Raw genomic sequence first — 22,816 nt, 5'->3', positions numbered from 1 at the left:
AAAGGGAGAAAAGTCAGATCCAGGCAACAGGGGAGCTAGAACAAGAGAGAGACAAAAGGAGAAGGAGATCCGGGATGTCAGCCCTGCACCAAGTGTGCAGAGAACCAGTCCATGTGGAGCAGGACTGAGGGCTGTGGGACAGGTGTCTTCACAAAGAGGAAGTTGGTGGATTGTCAGATGTGCTTGAACATATTCATGGACATTTAGACTCTGGAGAGAGTAGTGGAATCATTTAGTAATGAATACAGAAACTAAGCAAATGAAGAAAGAAGATATCTGTTAACTCTAGGGAACATAAAAAGTTGATTCAAGACAGGAAAAGTAATCATAGTCTACAAAATGCTCTGTTGTGACTAATGTTTACCTGGTGATAATGCAAACACTGCACATTGAGCTTATCAAAATTGTAAAAATTATATTGGGTGGATGGGGGTGTGTGAAAGAAAAGCCAGTTTATTAAAGATGATGAATAAAACTGAATAACAAAGAAGGAGTATTGGAAGTATTCTGTTTAAAGGCATAGAAGTAACAATCAGAGAATCAGCAAAAAGAACTGAAACAAGTTGTCTGTGAGATTCAGGAAAAAGGTGGGGTTGGTGGGGGGGCGTTGGGCATCTGTCTTCCTAAGAAGCCTTGTGGAAGCACTGAACCTTTTAAACTATGTGCAAATGGATGTTTAGTAAAAACAGAAAGACAACCTGGTAGGTGAGAGAATGGACTCTGGAATTGTCCTCCCAGGAGTGTCCTAGAAACGGGGCAGTGGCTGGAAGGAGACATGGGATTGAGTGTTGGATTTTTATGGGAGGATTTTGTGTTGATTTATTTATTTAGTTCCTTTCTTTTAAAATGGGAGCTATGACAGTCTGTCTGTATGCAGGAATGAATGAGCCAGTAGAGAGCAGGAGATTGATGATGCAGGGGAGGGAGGGGACCTGATCCTGTGCCCAAGCTGAGAGGTGGCCTCAGACAGGAGCAGGACCATCCATGATCACTGCTGTGAAGGCAGAGGATAAAGGTACAGATGTGGGGTGTGGGGGGATGATGGTGCAGTTCTCACCTAGTCTTTCTTTTCTCTGAGTGAAAAAAGAAATAAGTTCATCACCCGAGAGAGAGGAGCAGAGAGGGAGAGGAGGGGATTGAGGAGGGAGGAGAAAGAGAAATAACTCCCTCAGGAGGTGTGAGAGTGAAGTGTGTCAGGAAATGGCAACTGGAGAGAGCAGGGTTGGGGACCGCTGAGCTCTGTGCTCATCAACTTAGAGAGAGAGTTCCAGCACTGGGGCAGCAGCAGGAGGGTGCATAATAGACCAGGAGAAACTGCAACAGAATATCTCCAAGTGTGAGGAGTATAGTTATTATTACTTTATCGCTTATAATTTTTAACATTTTATAATTTTTCAATAGAGTATACATTATATCAGATGTATTGTACGTTATGCATATCCATTATGATCAGAATATAAAAGCTTTGTTCAAATTTTAAAAGGGAAGCAGATGGGTAGGAAAGTCCAGAGCTCGGGGCTCAGAGCTGGAAGTGCTGGGCTCCGAGTCTGGGCAATGAGCTCACAGAGCCTTCTCCATCTCTCAGGACACTGTTCTCTGTGGACGCCAAGCAGGATCTTCCCTTCTTTTTGGGGTGTGGTGATTTATTGGTATCTTGTCAGCTCTTTGATGCTCTTAAGAAGATGCTTTTCGTAGTTTACACAGCATTTTTAGCTATTTCCAGTGGGAGGATTGGTCCATGTAATCTAGCCCACCTTTCTCAGAAATGGACATTCTAAGGCAAAATAGTTGAGTGAAGAGATCCTCGAGGACAGGATCAGAATCGGAGTCTGAAATCCTGGTCTGAGGGTGACCTGTCAAGTGTTTTGCAAGTTTAAGGAGTTTTAATGTAATTTATTTTTGAAAACATTATTCATGCACATACGAGAGAATTCAAATGATACTCAAGAATATACAAAAATAAATGTCACTTCATCCATTCCCCATCTCCTATTCACCCAAGTCTTCTACCCAGAAACCATCACAGTTAGCAATTTCTCATTTCTATTCCCAGAAAAATGTATGTATGCATTAATGTATACTGTTATGTCAGTAAAAGGGCTCAGGTGACAGACTGGGAGGAAATATTTGCAAATCACATATCTGATAAGGGACTTGTTGTAAATATATATAGAACCCTTAGAACTCAACAATAAGAAAACAAATAATTAAATATGAGCAAAAGTCTGAACAGACACCTTCCCAAAGAAGATCTATGAATGGCTAACAAGCATATTAAAAGATGCTCAATATCATATGTCCTTAGGGAAATGCAAATAAAAACAACAGTGATAACCATTACACACCTATTAGAACATCCTGAATCCAAAAACTGGTGACCAAGTGCTGACCGGGATGTGGAGCAGAAGGAGCCCTCATTTGCTGTGGGTGGGACACAAAGCAGCACAGCCGCCATGAAAGGTATTCAGCAGTTTCTTATAGAGCGAAACATCGACTTACCATGCAGCCTGATCACTCTCCTGGGTATTCACCTACTCCTTTCAAAACCTACATTTGCACAAAAATCTGCATGCAAATGTTTATAGCAGAACACCCCTTAAGTGTGGGCAACATATAGTGACTGACTTCCTTCTAAAGACTACTGTATAGAAAGGGAGGGAAAAAAAACTTCACAGGGAGAAACATGACCTCAGCCAGGTGGTGAAGGTTAACGTCATCAGTGATCAATCGAGTGGGTATTACATACCCTTGATATGCTGTGTTGAGAATGGCACTTCACCTCTGTGGGCTTCTTCCCAAAAACCCCAGAGCCCCGGTCAACCAAACACAAATTGAGAGACAGTCTACAGTATAGCTGAGCGGTACTCCTCAAAAATGTCAAGGTCATCACAAACAAGTAAAGTCTGAGAAACTGTCACAGCCAGAGGAGCCTGAAGGAGACGTGATTGGGACTTAGTGTGGCATCATGGATGGGATCCTGGAACAGAAAAAAGAAAAACTAATGAGATCCAAATAAAGTGTGGAGTTTAATATCACTCTTGCTTCATTAGCTGTGATAAATATATGATAGTGATATACATGTTAATATCAGGGGAACTGAGTGTGGGATACACAGGAACTCTGTACTAACTTTGTGACTTTTCTGTAAATCTCAAACTACGTATTCTAAAATAAAAGAGATTATTTTTTAAAGTAGCCCTTGGAAAATGAATAGGGAGTAGAAGAAAAACATGATCTACTTTTCAGTTTTCCAGAGTGTTGTCATCCAGGGGCTGGAGAGAGTGGTTGTGGGGAGAACACATGGAAACCTCAGACGCAGGGCAGGGCTCCAGAGATCCCCTCTCCTCCAATCCCTGCCCCACTCCCGAGCCTGAGCCCAGGGCTGCTCAGAAGGCATCTTCATCCCCCAGTGATGTCCAGCCTCCAGATCAGCCACCTCTGCCTGACTCAGACCACAGCCCATCCTCTGTCCTGACTGTGGGAATAGGAGAGAGCAGAGTGGTGGTGCCCCCGTGAGGCCACAGGGCTGAGGACAGAAAACCAGAGCTCCCCTTTGGCTTCTTCCCCAGGACCTCCTGAGGGTCTCCCTGGGCTCCCAGCAGCAGGACAGGGCTGTGCACACGAGGGGGCGCCCCCATCCAGTGTCAGGTTCACAGTCTGAATTGTTTCCCAAAATACATGCTGACACAGACGTTTCCCTCCCCACTGAATGACCGTGGACTTTGTCCTCAGGTAGCAGCAAGATCTCCAGGCTGTACCGGCTAGTTCCAGGTTGGGGTGGACCCCACAAACATACTGGGTGCCCTCAGTCTCCTGGATGAGACCTTGAATCCTGGAGATCAGGTCACTTGTTCCTGCTGCCGCTTCCAGGGTGAACTCTCCTCCTCCAGGGAATCAATTCTGGGTTCTCCATCCCTAGGATGTGGTGAAAGAGGGGGACTAAGAGGAAGAGATCCCCACGGTAATGGCCTAGGAAGATGGGGAAGCTCCTGAAGAAGTGAGGAGAGAGAGGAAACAGTGACCTTAGGGGGATGAGGCCAAGAGGAGTGGAAGGGGAGGAACCAGGAAGGAAAGGGGCAGAGGAAGCAGTCAGCCTAGTGGACACTGTGCAGGGAGGGATGGGTTCTGTGTGTGCAGAGGCACAGGGACTCCTGGCTGGGGCAGTGAGGTCTCTATTTTCACCTGGATGTTAATTACACAGGTGTCAGCACCGTAATTGGTCAGTAGCTATGCTTAGGTTTAGGCATTTTTCCATACTTACAGGTGTGGTATAACTCAAACACAGAAGAAAGGGAAAAGAAGAGCAGAGGGGAGGTGATTATGGGGCTTCCCCTCTTCCACAGCAACACCTTCCCCTCAACCCCAACCCTTTAAGGGACAAAAAGGGTGGACTTTGCTGAAATTTTCCCATTTGTCCCTCCAGACCCACTATCTACCCTTCTCTGCCCTGCTCAGTGTCCTGAACTACTGACCTGTAAGTACTAACTCAATGAACTCCCTTGCCCACTGGGGTCTGGTTGTGTCCAGCCAGTGGGACATTCCAGAAGGACATCAGATGGAGGGAGGAGAGTGAGATCAGGATATTTATTCTCTTAGCTCCCTGCTTGCAGGGTGGCCACATGTTGACTGACACTTCAACCAAAGGTGATAGCTCCTTCAGATGGCCCCCTCCACACAGCCTCTACTCCAGGTTCCAGTAACTGCTCCCTCGCATCACTGCTTCAAGCCTAGGGACAGTAACCATTGCCTAACTAGTCCCAAGGTACTGCACTATCTCTTAAAATTATCCTAAAGGCTGCCCATATCTAAGTAAATTTCCCTTTTATTGAACTCTTCTAAGATTATTCTATTTGAATATTTCATCTGTTCCTTTCTGAGATTCTATCTGATACACTCTGTATCAGTGCAATCGTATAGATCTTTGCTGTGATGATAGAAACTTCTATCCACACTGTCCAATATAGTAGCTACTGGCCAAGAGTGGCAATTAAGCACTTGAAATATGGACAGTGCAACTGAGGAACTGAATTTTTAAACTTTACTTAAATTAAATAGCCACATGTGGCTAGTAGCTACTTATTGAACAGCACAGCTCCACAGGGTTTCTGAGGGGGAGGTGGTTGGACAGAGATGGTTCTATTCAGCAAATCTGTTTCTTCTTTTTGGTACTCGTGAGGACTACATTTCTGAGCCTATCCTTCAGTTAGGTGAAGCCATTCAGTCAAGATCTACCCAAGGTGTAACTGATGTGTGTCAGCTTGAGTGGAGGTGATCAAGAGCACGTGTGCCTTCTCCATGCCCTCTGCCTTCAGTCATCAGCTGGACAGAAGCAGAGGAGCCAGTGGAGGACTCTGCAGCCCTGAGGTATGGGCAGAGCCACGCATTCAAGGGGCCTGTGTCCTTTAGCATGAACCAGAGCCACCCGATCTGCATCGACCTGTGAGCTCAGTGAGAAATTAATCTTTATAGTATTACACCACAGAAAGTTTGCAATGCTTGTTACCATAGCTAGCCTATCTTGACTAATGTAAGTGGGGAGATTTAGGACTAAGCTGCCATCTTGCCCTTCTTGAACCCAGAATTAAGTGATCTGAAAGTATGGAGAGATAAACCATTGGTCTTGGATGGATGGTCATGAGGGCTTCCTCTCCTTGGCCTTCCTTATGGTCTGACACTGAACTATATTCAACTGGTTCATGGCAGGAGAGCAGGGCCTCTGGCTGGTGTCAACTACCTTGATTTGTAAACTCCTTAGGGCTCTGGGAGGCCCTAAATGTTGTTTCCTGGCCTGGAAGTTTCTTCTTACATTCTTTGCTACACAGATGACTAACTATTCCCAATCCTCCCTTGGGCCAGCTTGTAAATATGTGAAGTTGTTGCGGGGCACTTTCCCTTTACTGGAAGACTCTTCATGGCATTTCCAGCCCTACTGGCGTTGACCCTAGTCTCTATGGAATAACTAAGGGGCTTAGTGCATCCTTTACATTTTGTGCCTCCTACTCTTATAAGTAACTGTCAACCAGTGAATCTTAATATAAGTAACATTGTATGTCACCAGGAGTGTGAGTCACCACACCTCACACCATGGTTGCCATCCAGATTGGGTGTCATGGCGTTCTGTAAGTGGGGAAAAAGGTTGACCAGGCCCCCCTTAGAGTGGAAGACATCTCCCTGAAGGCAGTGGATGTTTGTTTGGCCTTGTTGGATGGTCAGTGACTGGTGGTTGTGGGAATGAGTCTAAAGACCACGAAAGCACTAGTGAGGTGGCTTCTCCGGGAAAGGGCAACTGAGGCAGACGAGGGGCCCGAAGTCAATTCCCTGACTCCTTTTTCTAGGTGGAAGTCTTCTTCCAAGAAGGAGAAGAAGAAGAAAGGAAAATGAGGAGGAGTAACGCTAGCTGCTCCGGGAGGAAAGTGGGATAGGCCTCCTCTGAGCCTCTGTTTCAACAGGTGGAGGCAATCATCTCTAGTTCTAAAGCCAGTTCTTGTGCAGTACACTCTACAAGGGCTGAGGGTGGCATCAGCAAGAGCAGACACAGCAGTGCACAGAATAAGAACGAGGTTCCCTCTGGAGCTGGAATTGCTCCTGTCGGCTTCTGGAGAGCGTGGATTATTCCTTTGCATGATGGAGCAACATGGGTGCTGTTGAATGAAGCTGAATGGAGGGTTATAGGGGGAACTCATGACCCTTATCAAAAGTGAGCTTGGTAAAAACGCTGGGTCAGGCATCCTGTTCCCATTCCTAAAGTGGGCACTTGGGGGAATTGGGCATACCTACTCCCACTGGGGAGATTTCCCTGAGATACACGCACAGAGCCGCAGCCTCTCTGAAACAACTGGGTTTTGTTTTTTTGTTTTTTCAAGGAAGCCTGGCCCTGAGCTAACATCTGTGCCCATTTTCCTCTACTTTATATGTGGGACGCCTGCCACAGCATGGCTTGATAAGCAGTGCATAGGTGCATGCCGGGATCAAGGCCAATGAACCCCGGGCTGCCCAAGTGGAGTACATGAACTTAACCACTGTGCCACCAGGCCAGCCCCTGAAACAACTGTTTATTATGAGAAGCTGTTGAGGAGACTCCCTGACGATGTGAGCCTTCGACTTAGAATGTTGGGTGATTTAATAACAGTCGTCCCCCAGAGGTCCCGGGCTTTGACTTTATTCCTCTGACAGGTAGGAGAAAGCCCTGTCAGAAACAGAATCATCATGCCCGACTCAGGAGAAGGAGTGCAATAAAAGGCCCCATAATGTGACACAGGTTCCTTTCTGGGAGATAAGGAAAGGGCGAACATGAAGGGGAGGACCAATGGCTGGATTCCCTGAAGAGGCCCCTTCACAGAGGGAAACGTGGCAATGGGTCCTGAACAGATGGACAAGATGGAAATTACAGAGGAGATAGAAGGAGGCTGGCGGGCCTGTGTGAAAGTGAACAGGCCCTGCAGAAGCCATGGGGAAAGGACATGTGAGGGCTCGAAAAGAGAGTGCTCTGTGAGCTTGAGGAATTATTAGAAGGAAAAGTTAGAAAAATGGACTGAGGAAGTCCCTGGGGTGGGGTCCTTCTCAGAGACTGGGATTGTTAGGTCTGTGTCCCAAGGCCCAGCCTCTGAGGTCCCACAGCCCCCAGAATCCCCAGCGCAGCTCTTAGGGGACAATGCTGAGGGACTATAACTCCAACTGTAGTGAAATGGGATTTCTGGGGAAATAATTGCAGCCCTGCCTCTGAAAATTCAAGTTTCCCTACATCCTAATTAGAATTCTTTCAAACAAAAGGACTAAGGCTGGGCCTGGTGCCCCACCACCTCCAGGAGATTGTCCACATACACTACACTTTATATGTCGGAAAAGGGTGAGGTCTCAAAACATTCCTGTGATTGCTGGACCCAGGAGCTCAATGATCTGCTGTCCCAGGATCAGAGAAGGGCCTTCATAAAAGAATCGCCCCCTCAGAGTTGGTACATGTGTTAGCGAGAGCCAAGAGAGAGTCACAACACTGTAGGGCATTTGACCCCTTTGTTTGGACTGTGGTGATTGTCCCCTTATCAGCTTGTATAATTATTATTTGGAGGTACATAAGTCCTGAAATGTATACCTACCTGCTGGTTGGACAAGGTCATTGTGACCCCTGCTGGTGGCTTCAGATGATGTTGGCCAGGTTCACGGCCTGTACTCTCAACAGCCTCAGATACCTGTTGGCTGTGAGAGCCTGTCTGTGCTTCCAAGGCGGGTGGAGGTAGTGCAACTGAAACAGACTTGTGATCCCGAAGGTGAAAAGGAAATTATCCTTTTCATTCAGTAATTAAAGCAGGTGAGATGCTACACATCCCAGCCCCCACCCCATCCAGCCAATGAAAAGGTCGCTGGTGCCTGGCATCTCACTGTGGACTACGGAGGCAGTTTACCACTATTCCTGCAGACCCTGGTATCGTTACTGTGGGTGGACAAACTGCTGCCACCACTGGCCTTGGGAGGCAGCCTTGGACGTTGCTAACACCTTCCGTTCTGTAGTCCTCCAAACAGGAACATTTTTCTTTATTTAGCAAGTCATGCAATATATTTTTGCTATACTTCTGCAGGAGTGTTTAAAGTATTCTGCAATATGCATCAACGGATTGAATAGACCTTGGCACAATGTAAGCTACTGGCATTATACTGATAGTAGCCCCCAGTGAAGAAACTGTTCAGATCATGTTGCCAACCTCATTAAGGCTGGGTGTGCCTTGAGTGAGGATTGAATCCAGGGCTCTATATCTTTCTTGGGAGCCACCCAGCAGAGCCCAAAGAGACATTCCACAACCTAGTGAGGACAAACCGTTAGCCTTACAGCCTCCAAGAGAAAGTGCCCCCACCCTCTTGCCAATATCTGATTAATTTCTTTGGCCATTGGAGGCAGCACATCCCATGACTTTGTATGAAATTCCCCGACAAGCAACAAAACTTGAACAGGACCTGGGACCTGTGAACAAGAAGACTTGGAAGTGTCCAGTCAGCTGTAAAGCAAGCCCCGCCTTTGGGCTCCGCCTCCTTCAGGCCTCACAGAGCTATGGGTGGCTGTGACCAACCCCACTAAAGTATCTGGCAACGAGATTCTTCCAGCATCCGCCAGCCCCTGGGCTTTTGAACTCAACGCCTTCCTGTCCATCGAGCAGGACAGCCTCAGCAGCTACCGGCCTCCTCCTGTGCCGGAGGGAAGACTGATCCTCTCACCAGAGGGAAGCTTGTCACTCTCCAACCAGGCGCTCCTGTCCTGCTATGAGGCCTGCTGTGGCGGGAGTATAGGTAACTTTTTTACCTTATTTTTTAATCTTGCTATGGCTTACTAATTTTCTTTGTTTAAAATGTTTTGAATAGCAAGATATTCACATCATTCTATAATCAAACAGTATTAAAAAGTACCAGATATTTCCACCCTAATACTATGTATGCATTCCTGGAGAAAACCTCCCAAGCTGCCAAGTGTCCACAAAAGTAACAAGGTTTTTGGGGAAAATAGGTTCTGGGCAGACAACACAGAATCTACACATTTTGTAGCCGTACACTAACAAAATAATAACAATCCAAATAAAAATACTAGCAGAGGTTTTAAAAGACTTGTTAAACTCCTAGGCGATAAAGATTATAATACGAAATGAGGGACTTTACTAGGATCTTTTTTAAAAAAAGGTAAAGATACCTTGAGAGTGTAAGGAAAGTGTTTTTGGAGACAAGGAGGAGGGACGTCACCATCGGAAGTCAAGACAAGCAGCCGAGGTTTAGCACTAAACGTAGATGCCAACGATGGGCGGCTCAGGCTCGTTGTTTTGTGCTTGTTTCTTTCCGCACTGGCTTAGAAAAGACTTCTGGTTTTTTTGCTGTCTTGCTACCTTCCTTCTTTCATTAACAAGCAGCTTATACAGCTCCAACACAACCTTATGCCACAAACTGCGGTCTGCACTGAAATCATCGTTTCCTGTCACTGCAAACGCATCTCACTGACACTTACAGCAGAAGACACCTAAGAAAGCTCTTGCGGGGCAGCCTAATGAAACTTTCTTCTGCACTGTCGAGGGGACCTCAGCAACAAGTTGTTGTGGCCCTTGTGCAGAGTGGACTGCAGCAGCATCTTAATTTATTGTTCTCAAAAATGTTCTTGAAGATTGGGGGGATTACTTAGTAAGCACTTCAAGACAGAGAATATGTCCAAACGGAGTGAAGAGGGAGGAGGAGGGTGAAAGGCCTCGCGCTCCGCGTTGCATTCTTCCCCAGCGGGCTCTGAGTGATTGCGTTTGGTACTTTGCATTCAGCTGCTGCTACTCAGCACAAAACGTTACCGTGCCGGGACAGTTGTATATGACAGAATGCAGCTTCACTTTATACCCACACCATTCCTCTGTTTATCCTTTGGCTTTAAGAAACACTCATTGCCACAGTAGAGACAATGAAGGGTCTTGCTCCCAATCCTGTCCACCATCCATCCAGCTTACACCTCATCCCCAACCACATAACCACCTTCTTTAGTTTCTTGTGTACCTTCCAGTTTATGAAAATGTAGATAGACTCTGGTTCCCTCCTCTTTTCTAACACAGAGGTAGCCTGTGAAGCAACATTCTTCACTTTGTTCTTTTCACTTACAATACACCTTAGAGATCTTACCAAAAGTACACAGAGAACTCCTGCATTGCGATTAGTTTTTCAATGCATAGTATTCCAGTGTGTATGTGTAAAAATTTAGCCAATCCAAAATTGATGGATGTATGTATCGTTTTCAATCTTTTGTTAAAACAAATTGCAGTGAATAAACTTGAACATAATATTTTTTTGCATCTATGTGAGTATATCTGTAGGAAGAATTCCAAGGAATGGGATTGCAGAGTTTAAGGGCATACACCCTACAATTTTGACAAGCATTGCTTAATTGTCCTCCAAAAGGTTTGTCATAGTCGAACTTCTATGAGCAATAAACGAATGTGCTTTTCTTTCCACATCCTCACCAAGAAAGTCCATGTGAAACTTTTGGATTCTTGCCAATCTGACGAGAGAGAGATGGAATCTCTGTGTGGTTATTGCTCTTTCTTTATTATGAGGTTGAGCATTTTTTCAGTTAAAGCTGTTTTTATTTGCTTTTCTGTGTGACCTGTCTGTAGCACTCCTTTATCCTTTTCTCTGTTGGCTTATTAGTCTCTTCTCAGTTTTTACGTGCTTTTTATATATTAGAGAGATCATTTCTTTGTGATATATAGTAAAAATATTTTTACAGTTTGTCATTTGTATTTTTATTTTCTTATGACATTCCTTGCCATTCAGTACTGTTTTTTGTTTTTATGTAGTTCTATTATTAATTTTCTCCTTTATGGCTTCTCAGGATTTTGAGTCATAGAAAGGCTTCCCGATTCCAAGATTATAAAAGAATATTTCCTTCTCTTTTTACGTTAAAAACGTTGACCCAATTGGAGTTTATCATGGTATACAGTGGGAGCTATGGGCTCCAACTTTCATTATTATTTTCTGTATAGGTATCTGGTTATTCCCAAATCATTTATTGAATACTCATCCATCTTTCTCAGTGATTTACTATCTAGTTGTTATCATTCACTAAATTACTATATGTTTTTGATCTTATTTGTGGACTTTCTCTTCTTTTTCACTCATCTGTCTGTTTATGCGCCTCTGTCACATTGTTTCATTATTGTGGCTTTACGATGTTCTCACGTCTAGTGAGGCTGGCTTCCCTCAAGCTCCTCTTGTTTGGGGTCCCTTGCTACTCTTCTTTGCTTATTTTGCATATGAGTCTTTGAATCAGCTTGTCCAGTGAAAAAGAAAGACTGTGATATCTTTATTTGTTATTGAGTTAAATTAATATACTAGCCAGGGGGATTAACTTTATGATGATTAGTATATCTATTCAAGAACAATTTTTGTTTTTCAAAAGCATTTTAAAGTTGTTACATGTAAGTATTACACATGTTATAGTAAATCCATTCCTGGGTATTTTATCTTTTTGTTGCTATTTTGTAAATCGTATTTTTTCTTACATTCTATCTTTTCCCTACATGTTGTAAGGTATATGAAAACCATTTATTTCTTCCTATTGATAATTTATTCAGTTTATCAAGATAGAAAACAAAACTGAAATAGTAAGCAAAATTAAAGGGCTCAAACAAAAAAGTTTATTTTCTTCTCACTTCACAGTCCAGGATTTGTTTACCAAGAGGGTAAGTGGTTGTACTCCACGCGATCACTCAGGGATCCAGGCTGCTGGAAGTTCTGCCATCTACAACACATCATTTCCAAGGTCAGTTTGCTCCCAGTCAATGATGAGGGGTGTCAAGTTGAACTGAAGTTCAAGGCCTCAAGCTTGTGAGGTGAATGTTTCACTTATCACAACTCACATCCCTTTGTCCAGACCTTCATCACATGGTCACATCTAGCTGCAAGCTGCTAAGGGGCCTGGAAATGTGATCCGTGTGCAGCCATGTCTCAGCTACAGCTCTGTTCATGTGGAAGAAGGAAGAATGGATTCTGGTAGACAGTTAGAAGCCTTTACACAGTCTGCCTCTGGTCACCAAACATTCACACATACCCTTCTTTCCACATTTAGAAAAAAACTCACCTCATCCTTAGAGGGACATTTAATTTAAGTCTCATTCAGTTATGACCTCCAGCTCAAAATCCAGGCTCTTGAAGTAACGTCTAGGTATCTCTATTGGACCCACACATGGTTCCTCTTGGACCAGTGACCTATAAAATAATAAAGCCTAAATTATCTACTCCCCCCTCCAGATACACACAGATGATATACAATGGTGGAATAAGTGCAGGATCGTGGCCATAAACCCCCATTAAGCAAAGGGAAACACACAGCAGTCATTGGTCTATAATGATGATTAAATCTTACGGGTGGGAATCCTAAATAGTCCTTACCCTACCAGTGGAGTGAGTTCCTTGATTAGCCCCTCTGGCTGTCCCTGGTGTTCCCAATGGGAAGAAATTCCTTGTCTGTCACAGTGTGACTCCTGACTTTGTTTTCTGGAAGGTTCTTCCTTCTCCATTATCCACCATGGCCAATATAAGAGGAACTGAGGAGTATCTATCTCTTAGGACTGCTCTGTACAGGTTTGGCAGGCTGCCTTCTGTTCCTAAAGTTTAGGGGCTAGCAGTTTATTTTGTGACTCAGCCCCGGACATTTTCAGATAAGGCTCAAGGTTTCTTTGGCAAAACATTCCCCTCAGAATCTCACAGAGCTTCTTGTCTATTTGCTTCATGTGTCAGTAACCACAACCAAAGTCCTGTCTCAGTCTAGTTCTTCGGTCTGTTCTAGTTCTATACGTCCTTGAGTGATCCGTGCCTCTCTCTCACCTTTATGGTAGCAGTCCTGGGCGGAAAGATAGCACCCTTGACCTAATCTTTTCCTCAGGCCCCTGTCTCTTTCTTTGGCTTAACAAAAGGCTTTGGGAAAGGCTTTGAACAATGTATGAGTTCTCCATTGCTGTCCTAACAAGTTATCACAAACTTAGTGGCTTAAAAGAACACAAATTTGTCATTATTATGGTTCCGTACGTGAGTCCAACACCAGTCTCACTAAAGTACAATGCAGGTGTCAGCAGGGCTGTGCTCCTTTCTGGAGGTTTTCATGGAGAATCCATTTCCTTGCCTTTTTGAGCATCTAGAGGCTGCCTGCATCCCTTGACTCATGGCCCTTTCCTACATTTTTGAAGGCAGCAATATCACTTCTCTTTGACCCTTCCTCCCATCATCACGTCTCTCTCTCTGATCACAGCTGGGAATATTCTCTGCCTTTAAGAATTCATGTGATTAAATTGGGCCCACCAGGATAATCTCCCCATCTCAAGTCCTCAACCTGAATCACATCTGCCAAGTCCCCTTTGCCATGTAAGGTAACACATTCACAGGTCCTGGGGATTAGAATGTGGACATCATTGTTGGGGCGGGGGGTCATTATTCTGCTCACCACAGGCAACTAAAGTCTTATCTCCTACTACTTGATGTGCAAAAGCAGGTGGATTTCCCAACCTTATAAGGACCCACATATCTGGATTCATTCTATTCACTTCAATCTCTGCTTGCAATCTGGTCTCTTCTTGCCAGTGTTCATGCTTTCTTACAATATCTTGTTAAATCCAACAAGGCGTAGCCAACACTGGAAACAACTCAAATTTCCATTAACATGTGAATGGATAGACACATTATGGTATATCCATACAATAGAATACTCTATAGCAGTAAAAAGGAATGGACTACTGATAAGCTCAACGATGGATGAATCACAAAATGGTTATGCTGAATGAAAGAAGCCAGACAAATATGGAGTCCCTACTATGAGTCTAATTATATAAAATTCTAGAAAACGCAAACCAATCTACAATGACGGAAAGCTGATTAGTATTTGTCTGAGGATGGGTTGAAAGAGGGATGGATTACCAAGGAATAGGAAGAAACTTTTGGGGGTGATGGATATATTCACTGTCTTAATTGTGGTGATGTTTTCACAGGTGTATACCTATGTCAATGCACATCATATTGTATACTTTAAATATATGCTGTTTATTCAACATCAATTGTAAATACAGCAAAGCTGTAAAAAAGGGTACTAAAAGTAAATACAGAGACATACTCGTGGTTATTGCTTATGTGATTTCACTAGGACGCAACCTCCATGAAGGCTGGGCTGTGTTTTGCTCAGTACTGTATCCCCAGTACCTGTGATAACACCTGGCACATGGTAGGAGTTCAATAAATCCCACACAACTTGTAGCAGGCCAAAGAATGCCCCTCCCCAGAACCTGTAACTATAATACGTTACAGAGCCATGAGAATTATGGTTGCCTGCTCATCAGCTGACTTTAAAATAGGGAGATTATTAGGCCATGGTGGGTCCAATCTAATCACGTGAGTCCTTAAAAGTGGAAGGGGCCGAGGGAAGAGGCAGAGAAGAGTGGTTCAGAGAGATGTGACTTGAGAAGGGCGTGACCTGTAGTTGAAGACAGAGGAATGATTTTACTGCAATTCCAAGAGACAAGGAATTCAGCAGTCTCTAGGAGCTGGGAACGACCCTCAGTTTACAGCCTTCAAAAAACCGGGAATCTCAGTCCTACAGCTGCAAGGAACTGAATTCTCCCAACGACCCAAATGAGCAGGAAACGGACTCTCCCATCGAGCCTCTAGAAAGTGGCGAGCCTCTAGAAAGTGGCGCGGCCCTGCTGACACCTCGATTTTAGCAGTGAGACCTGCGTCAGACTTCGGTCCTACACAGCTGTGAGATGATAAATTTGTATTGTTTAAACTGCTAAGTTGGTGGTAATTTGTTACAGCAGCAACAGGAAATGAATCCACGGCTAAAAGAGGCCTGTTCTTGTTACTAGAGGAGCACGGAAGCTGCAGTGTGCTCTGCCCGCGCTGATGGGGATGGAGGGGATGGGGAGGGATTCCCAGAGCAGGGAGGGCACCTGAAGGACATTCTCTGGGAAGGAAAGGGTGTAGGTCAGAACTTGGTGAGTGACCACACTTTTTATGATTCGTAAGAACCTTCTCCCACAAAGGGACCCAGCCTCACTGTCCACCCCCTTTTCCTGTCTGCCTTAATTCAGGCGCTAGAACAAAATAGCACAGACTGGGTGCCTGATAAACAACAGAAATTTATTTCTCACAGTTCTGGAAGCTGGAAATCCATGACCAGGGTGGAAGAGGAGGGGAGGGATCTCTCTGGAGCCTCTGTAATAAGAGCCCTAATCCCATTCATGAGGGCTCTGCCCTCATGACTGAATTACCTCCCAAAGGCCCACCTCCGGACACCACCTCCTGGGCAGAAGGTTTTCAACATACAAATTTTGGAGGGACACAGACATTCAGACGGTAGCACTGCCCCATGCTGCCCTCCCCAACGGGGCAGTTTGCCACAGGCTCTGTCCTCATATCCAGGGTGGCCAGCTTGTCTGGGTTTGCCCAGGACTCTCCTGGTTTTAGCACCAGAAGTCCTGCGTCCTGGGAAACCCCTCAGTTCCAGCCACCTTTTACCATTTATCATAGAATAGTATTTACCATTTTTCATAAAACATGGTCAAAGGAATCCTGAATAATGATCTTACTGCAAAATGTTAAAAAGAGATTCCATCTAAAGTAGTTGTATGGTGTGCTGTGAAAATAGGGAAGCACACTCTGCTTTGGTGGCCCAGGGTTTCTTTCACTGGTTCGGATCCTGGGCATGGACATGGTACCACTCATCAGGCCACGCTGAGGCAGCATCCCACATGCCACAACCAGAAGAACCTACAACTAGAATATACAACTACTTACTCGGGACTTTGAGAAGAAGAAGAAGAAGAAGGGGAAAAAAAGTGTAAGATTGGCAACTGATGTTAGCTCAGGTCCCAATCTTTAAAAAAAAAAAAATACAAAGAAAAGCTAAAGAATGATGATCACAAAAATGCAGAATGATGCTTACCTCTGCAGGAGACAAGGAGTGATGTATTGGTTAAGGGCACACAGCGAGAGAGACTGGAAATGTCTGATTTCTTAGAATGCCAGATGAATGCCAAAGACTACTTTATCATCTCATTACTAATATTTTAAAACATATACACGATTGTATATACTCTTCTGAACATATATTTCACAGTTTGTAAGAGAGAGGGAGGAAAGGAAATGGAGATGGCAAGTAAAGAGTTTCACGTTACGGGGAGCAGAGAAACGGGCTGACGTGTTGGCTGAGCAAAAGTCCTTGGAAATCTTAGGTATCAAGGAGTTTTGTTTTGTTTTTTTTTTTTAACAGGAGATATTATGTTTGTATGCTCATGAGAATAAGTTAGTGAAAAGGTAAAAAATGCTGAAGTATGAGATGGAATATTTACAGGTGCATAGTCTTTGAGAAAACAGAGGGGATGGGATCTCGCCTTGTTAAGTGAAGACAGGACTGTGGCTCACCAGGTGGAAGGAAGTCAAGGTGGTTCTGCCACAACAGAACTTGCTGGAAACCTGCCCTCTGGAATTTTCCAGAAATCCACCCTCTCGGGTGCAAGAGAAAGCCCTTTCCAGCCAAGGATGCTCCAATATAAAACCTCCTGAGGGAGGTGCCTAGGAAGCTGCTGGCCGCTGTTTGTTGCTGACCACCGTGCACGGCAGAAGCTGGATGCTAGGGAAGTTTCCGGTGCTTCAGGAGCCCGTGCTGTACAAGCCAGGCGCTCCCTGCAGGAGCCTGGCAAGAAGCTCTGCAGAACCAGGAAGCAAAAAATCATTTTTTCTTGCAATGACTCTCTAGTGCCCTCTACTGACAAAGCTCAGTGAATGCTGGCAGAAGAGAAATATTTAAAGGGGTCAAGTCCATTTTGGGAGCTGAAAAGCAATAAATCCATAACCAACACAAAGGGGAATGAAGGGATCAGGCTGACAATACCCGACCCTTCCAACAAACTTACCAGCACTAAAAATGGGACAGAGATCATGTACCTCTTCATGTGAGGCAGTAAGTCCACAGCACCACCTGTGAAATATTCTCGCCTTAAAAATTTGAACCCAAATCTGACAAAGCCTCTGGATTAACTACCACTTAAAAGAAATACAGGGGCTAGAGGAACAAGTTAATTGTCAACCTACCAAAAAGGAAGCCAGTTTAAGAGGCAAAGGGTTTATTTGGGCTCAAAGAATTGCAATTTGGGGAGCACAGATTTAAGTAGAAACCCAAATAGTGCCCTGCTAGGGAGTAAAAGTCAGGGGCTTTTCCCAAGAAGGGAGGATGTTTACAAAGAGTTTTAACTGGAGTTGGAGGCAGAGAGCTATCGGTCTTGGCTAAACATTGACTGACTATTGATTCTATCTTCAGAAAGTCCACAATCCTCAGTCCTTGTGATCAGGATGTCCATTCTCCTGCTGACTTCTCAGACAATTGCTTGTAAAACAATTGCCATTTTGGCCCAGTCCAAAGTTCAAGACGGCAAAGCAGTTTCTCTGGAAAGGCAGCTCTGACTCCATTTTAAAATGGCTCCAGGGGCCAGCCCAGTGGTGCAGCGGTTAAGTTTGCACGTTCCGCTTCCCTGGCCTGGGGCTCGCCAGTTTGGATCCCGGGTGCGGACATGGCACCACTTGGCAAGCCATGCTGTGGTAGACGTCCCACATATAAAGTAAAGGAAGATGGGCACAGATGTTAGCTCAGGGCCAGTCTTCCTCAAAAAAAAAAAAAAAAAGGCTCCACTATAGTCAATATTGACAGAAAAAAACAAACAAATCCAGAATGTAGAACATTTTACAGGATAAATGAACTGGTTTCTCCAACAAATCAATAGTATGAAAATAAAGGGAGGGTGGGTTGCTATAGATAAGAAAAGGATTAAGAGACATAGTAATAAAATGCAATGCATTGTGAAAAGATAATTTTCAAAAAGTTGAAAACACGGTCCTGTACAAAAACAAAGTGAGCAGGTATCAAAGATGTGTTAACAAGGGGACCAGTAAAAAAGAACTAGTTCAAAGAAAACGCAAAAGACTGAATATATATGGGCACTGGATGTACATCTTTTAATTTCTACTGAACAAAATTCACTTACATTGTTATTGACCGAGAATCATTTGCATCTATATCACTTTTCTATAAGTCAACATCTACCCTTAAATAGTACTCTAAATACCGCAAAATTGTAAGTCAAAGCAAAGCTAACCTAGAGAACATGGTAATTCTTTTGTGGACCTGTTGGAAAAAGCTCCAGTGTCACACAGAAGGGACACACAGTCATCATTTTATCTATGTCCAAGTTTGGATTTTTTTTCTTAATACGCTGGACCTTGGACCTTGTTTGCATCTGGATTCAGACAACTCAACTGTAAAAAGACATCTTTGAGGGGGCTGGCCCCATGGCCGAGTGGTTAAGTTCGCGCGCTCCACTGCAGGCGGCCCAGTGTTTCGTTGGTTCGAATCCTGGGCGCGGACATGGCACTGCTCATCAAACCACGCTGAGGCAGCATCCCACATGCCACAACTAGAAGGACCCACAACGAAGAATATACAACTATGTACCGGGGGGCTTTGGGGAGAAAAAGGAAAAAAAAAAAGACATCTTTGAGGGGCCGGCCGGTGGCGCAGCGGTTAAGTGTGCACGTTCCACTTCTCGGCAGCCTGGGGTTCGCCAGTTTGGATCCCAAGTGCAGACATGGCACCGCTTGGCACACCATGCTGTGGTAGGCCTCCCACGTATAAAAAAAATAGAGGAAGATGGGCACGGATGTTAGCTCAGGGCCAGGCTTCCTCAGCAAAAAGGAGGAGGACTGGCAGTAGTTAGCGCTAATCTTCCTCAAAAAAAAAAAAGACATCCCTGAGAAAATCAGAGAATTTGAATATGGTCTGGGTACTAAATTATATTATGAAAACATTGAATAATTATATGAATAATTTTGCTTGGTGTGATAATAGAATTTTGGTCATACAAGCAAACAAAGTCCCTGTTGGTTAGAAAAGCACATGGAAGTATCTACAGGTGCCGTGAAATATGTCTGTGATTTGCTTTAAAATACTCCAGTTAAAACAAAAAGCAGAGGGAAGGAATAGATGAACCTTAACAACATGTTGATAATCATTGAAGCCAAGTGGTTCACGATGTTTTCTGTACCTTTGTGTGGATTTGAAAATTTTCATAATGATTTTTTAAAATACGTCACAACGGTATTCCATTTCACATTCTGAGGTAACTGCACCATCACCACATAAAATTCTTAATTTTAAAGTTAAAAATTGAATTTCTCACTGTTTACTATACAATATATTTTTACTAACTTTTGAGCTAAAAGATATTTATATAAAAGTCCCTAAATTTAGAATATAAAGTATTTTAAAGGACAACCCAAGTCATATAAGAAATTGGCTCAGCCTATGGCCTTCTTTCTGTTCAAAACCCAGCAGTCAATGCTGTTAGCATTCAAAATGCCCTTTTTTCCTTTTAAAAGGGACAACTAAGCCTGTTATTTTCTAGCCTGCAGCAAGGTCTTAGCACAAAAGCAGTCAGTTCTTAGTTGCACACAATTATTTTTTTATTAGTTAAGCCTTTGCTAGAAAGCAGAAATATAGGCTTAACACTCAGTTTAGTCCATGTAAATTTTAGCTTTTCCTTTAGAGACAGCCCTTCATTCTGACCCTGATTCCAAGGCATCCTTCACAGGAAAGATTCAAACAAATTCTTTGCCTCTTTACCAAGAGGAGCTTCATATTTTTAAGTATTTTTGTTTGGAGGCCTCTTTCCAAGCTCTGGAACATTCTTAAGACCTTGAGATTTCTGAATGCCATATTTTAACTCAATAAATTTGTGCTATGCAAAGTCAGTTTTTGAGGACAGTGTTACTTCTTCCTTAGGTTAAACCAGAGCTGCTCCAGGAACATAGCTACCAACTCTTCTCACTTGATTTAAGATTCTCATTTCAAATGCAAGGAATTCTCTCCTCCCCTTTGGTCTAGTCAACACATTAGCTGTTTCAAAGGTTTTACATGTATTAACTCACTTAATCCTGTCGACGAAAATAATCCATAAGCAATCTATAAATGAAAATTTGGGTGAGTTTATTCTGAGCTTAAATCTGAGGATTATAACCCGGGAGAGTCTTTCCACAAAGGAACAGAGCACTCCAAAGAAGTGGGGGTATACAGGGTGGTCATATATCCTCAAAGAGGATGTTTCACATATGATTGAAATGTCCCTCCCACAATAGTCACAAGATTGCTCTGTCGGCACAGCGATTGATGGAAACGGCAGATAGGTCTGCTGTGTTGGTGAACACAGCCGGCTGGCAGGTCCGCTGCCTTGAGCTGGGTGGTCACAGATGAGCGCTGCAATCAGTTCCCAACCTAAGGAAAGATGCTTAATCTTTAAGGAGATGCCAACGTTGGGAGGGGGAGGGAAGTTGCACCTTTATCTCAAAATGTCTAAGCAGGTATACAATGCATGCTCAATGGCCACAGTCAGGCCCTTTTGGAAAAACAAAGTCAGGCCGAATTAGGTTTATACCAAATGGCTTCCTCATATACTCCAATATATCCTATTGCTTGCCATTTCAATTTGTCAATCCTCACAACAGTTCTGTGAAGTAGATATAATTATCATTTCCGCTTTGCAGAGAAAGAACCTGTGGCACATAGAGGCTGAGCAACTTCTCAAAGTCACGCAGAAAGTGGCAGAGAAGAGAATTCAAGCCTGTGTAGAGACGCAGAGACAGGACTCCAAAGCCAAACTCCCAGCCAGCCCCTGGGCTCCAGCACGGGGCTGGAGAGTTGGAGGAAGCAACTTTGACTCTGCTCTCAGAATCTTGAGGGCCCGTGAGTCTGAGTACCAGGCAGCTACCACTGTGTGCTGCTCCAAAACTGCTCTGTCCCCATCGGGCTTGTCTGGTGGCACAGCGGTTAAGTTCACATGGTCTGTTTTGGTGGCCCGGGGTTTTTGGGTTTGGATGCAGACCTACACACTGCTTGTCAAGCCATGCTGTGGTAGGCGTCCCACATATAAGGTAGAGGAAGATGGGCATGGATGTTAGCTTAGGGCCCGTCTTCCTCAGCAAAAAAAGAAAAAAAAAGAGGAGGATTGGCAGCAGATGTTAGCTCAGGGCTAATCTTCAAAAAAGAAAAAAACTGCTCTGACCCCAAAAGCAAGCCTTGGAGTCACCATTTCCATTACTCTTACTTGGACTGGAGAAGCTGCATCAACCAAGGTATAGTGTGATGGAAGACAGGAATGCACAACATACTGCAGACAAGCAGTGCTATAAGGTTTTAGAAAGCTTCCAGAAACGCCCAAGCAGACCTCATTCATTCAACATTCGTTTACTGAGTGACAGCCATGTACGTGGAAGACACGTGTGTCTCCACTCTCATGGGGCTTACATTGGTGGGATGGGTGGGTGGGGAGGTGGAAAATAAATACATTGGCAAAGAAATGAACAAGATGCTTTCAAATGATGACAAACACATGAAGAAAGTGAAACGAACACTGCATTATGGGGAACTGATTTAGGCTGGGCAGTGGTGGAAGGCCTTTCTGAGAGGCCCATGGAGCACAGACACAACTGACAAGAAGCGGCCAGCCATGCAAGGGGCTAGGGCAGAGGGGCTGAAGCGCAAGGACTGAGGGAGAAGTGGCAAGAGGGAGGTCAGACAGACAAGCAGGGCAGTCACGTCAGCCCCCCAGGCCCTGCAGAGGCCTTCCAGTCTAAGTTGGCTGGGAAGATAGGGGAGAATTTTAAGCAAGGGGAAAGGGACCTCTGTGGCTGGAGGATGCCCAGAATGGTCTGTGGGTGGGGCAAGTACTTCCTAGGGACAGGGAGAGAGCAGTAGCAGCAGGAAATCATCTGCGGAGCGTTTAAACATCCCTTCTTCCACAACACCAACTAAAAGAGCACATGGCTGGAGGGTCTAGGATGTGCTGAGACTACATCCAGAAGCCAGGCCCCCCAGAGCCGTGGCCAACAGGCGAAGCCCACACCCGTCCCGCCCAGAGGATAGAGACTTAAAGAGTTACACCGCTGGACAAAGGGAGAAAAGACGGTGAGGCATGGGGTAGGGGACGGGGATGTCAAATAGGCGTGTATTTGTCTGAATACCCCACCCCCCACCTCCTTAAACCCTGAGTATTCACCTCAAGTTCCTCCAGTCCCTGCGGGGGGAGGAGTGAAGGCTGGGCAGGTTTTAGGGTTTAGGACCCTGAGCTCACCGGTCAATGAATTCCACCCAACAGCTGCAACCTATGCCTTTACCCCCGCCTAGGCTGGCGACCTGTGCCCCCACCTCGATCTCCTGTCCCCTCTTAGGGGCAGGGAACAGGCTGACGGGGAGAACCTCCAACGCCCTCCCCAGCCCCGT

At 44.6% G+C, this 22,816-nt stretch overlaps 2 long non-coding RNA genes across 2 annotated transcripts in view; one reads left to right on the top strand and one right to left on the bottom strand.

The window, feature by feature from the left end:
- Nucleotides 1–12,304, top strand: part of LOC139077459 (uncharacterized) — a 186,965-nt gene extending 174,661 nt beyond the window's left edge. The window contains exons 2-3 of the long non-coding RNA XR_011530008.1: nt 130–9,276; nt 12,166–12,304. This is a non-coding gene — a long non-coding RNA (uncharacterized lncRNA). The remainder of the gene's footprint in view (nt 1–129; nt 9,277–12,165) is intronic.
- A 22-nt stretch (nt 12,305–12,326) lies between these two features.
- LOC139077462 (uncharacterized) lies at nt 12,327–22,805 on the bottom strand. The gene is made up of 3 exons (XR_011530011.1): nt 22,593–22,805; nt 12,587–12,714; nt 12,327–12,465 (listed from the first exon to the last, which is right to left on the bottom strand). It is a non-coding gene; the product is annotated as an uncharacterized lncRNA (long non-coding RNA).
- Between the last annotated feature and the right edge of the window lie 11 nt (nt 22,806–22,816).

Source organism: Equus przewalskii, chromosome 19 (genome assembly GCF_037783145.1).
Source record: "Equus przewalskii isolate Varuska chromosome 19, EquPr2, whole genome shotgun sequence".
NCBI lineage: Eukaryota > Metazoa > Chordata > Mammalia > Perissodactyla > Equidae > Equus > Equus przewalskii.
Note: the sequence above shows the minus strand (reverse complement) of the source record. Positions and strands in the feature narration are given on the sequence as shown.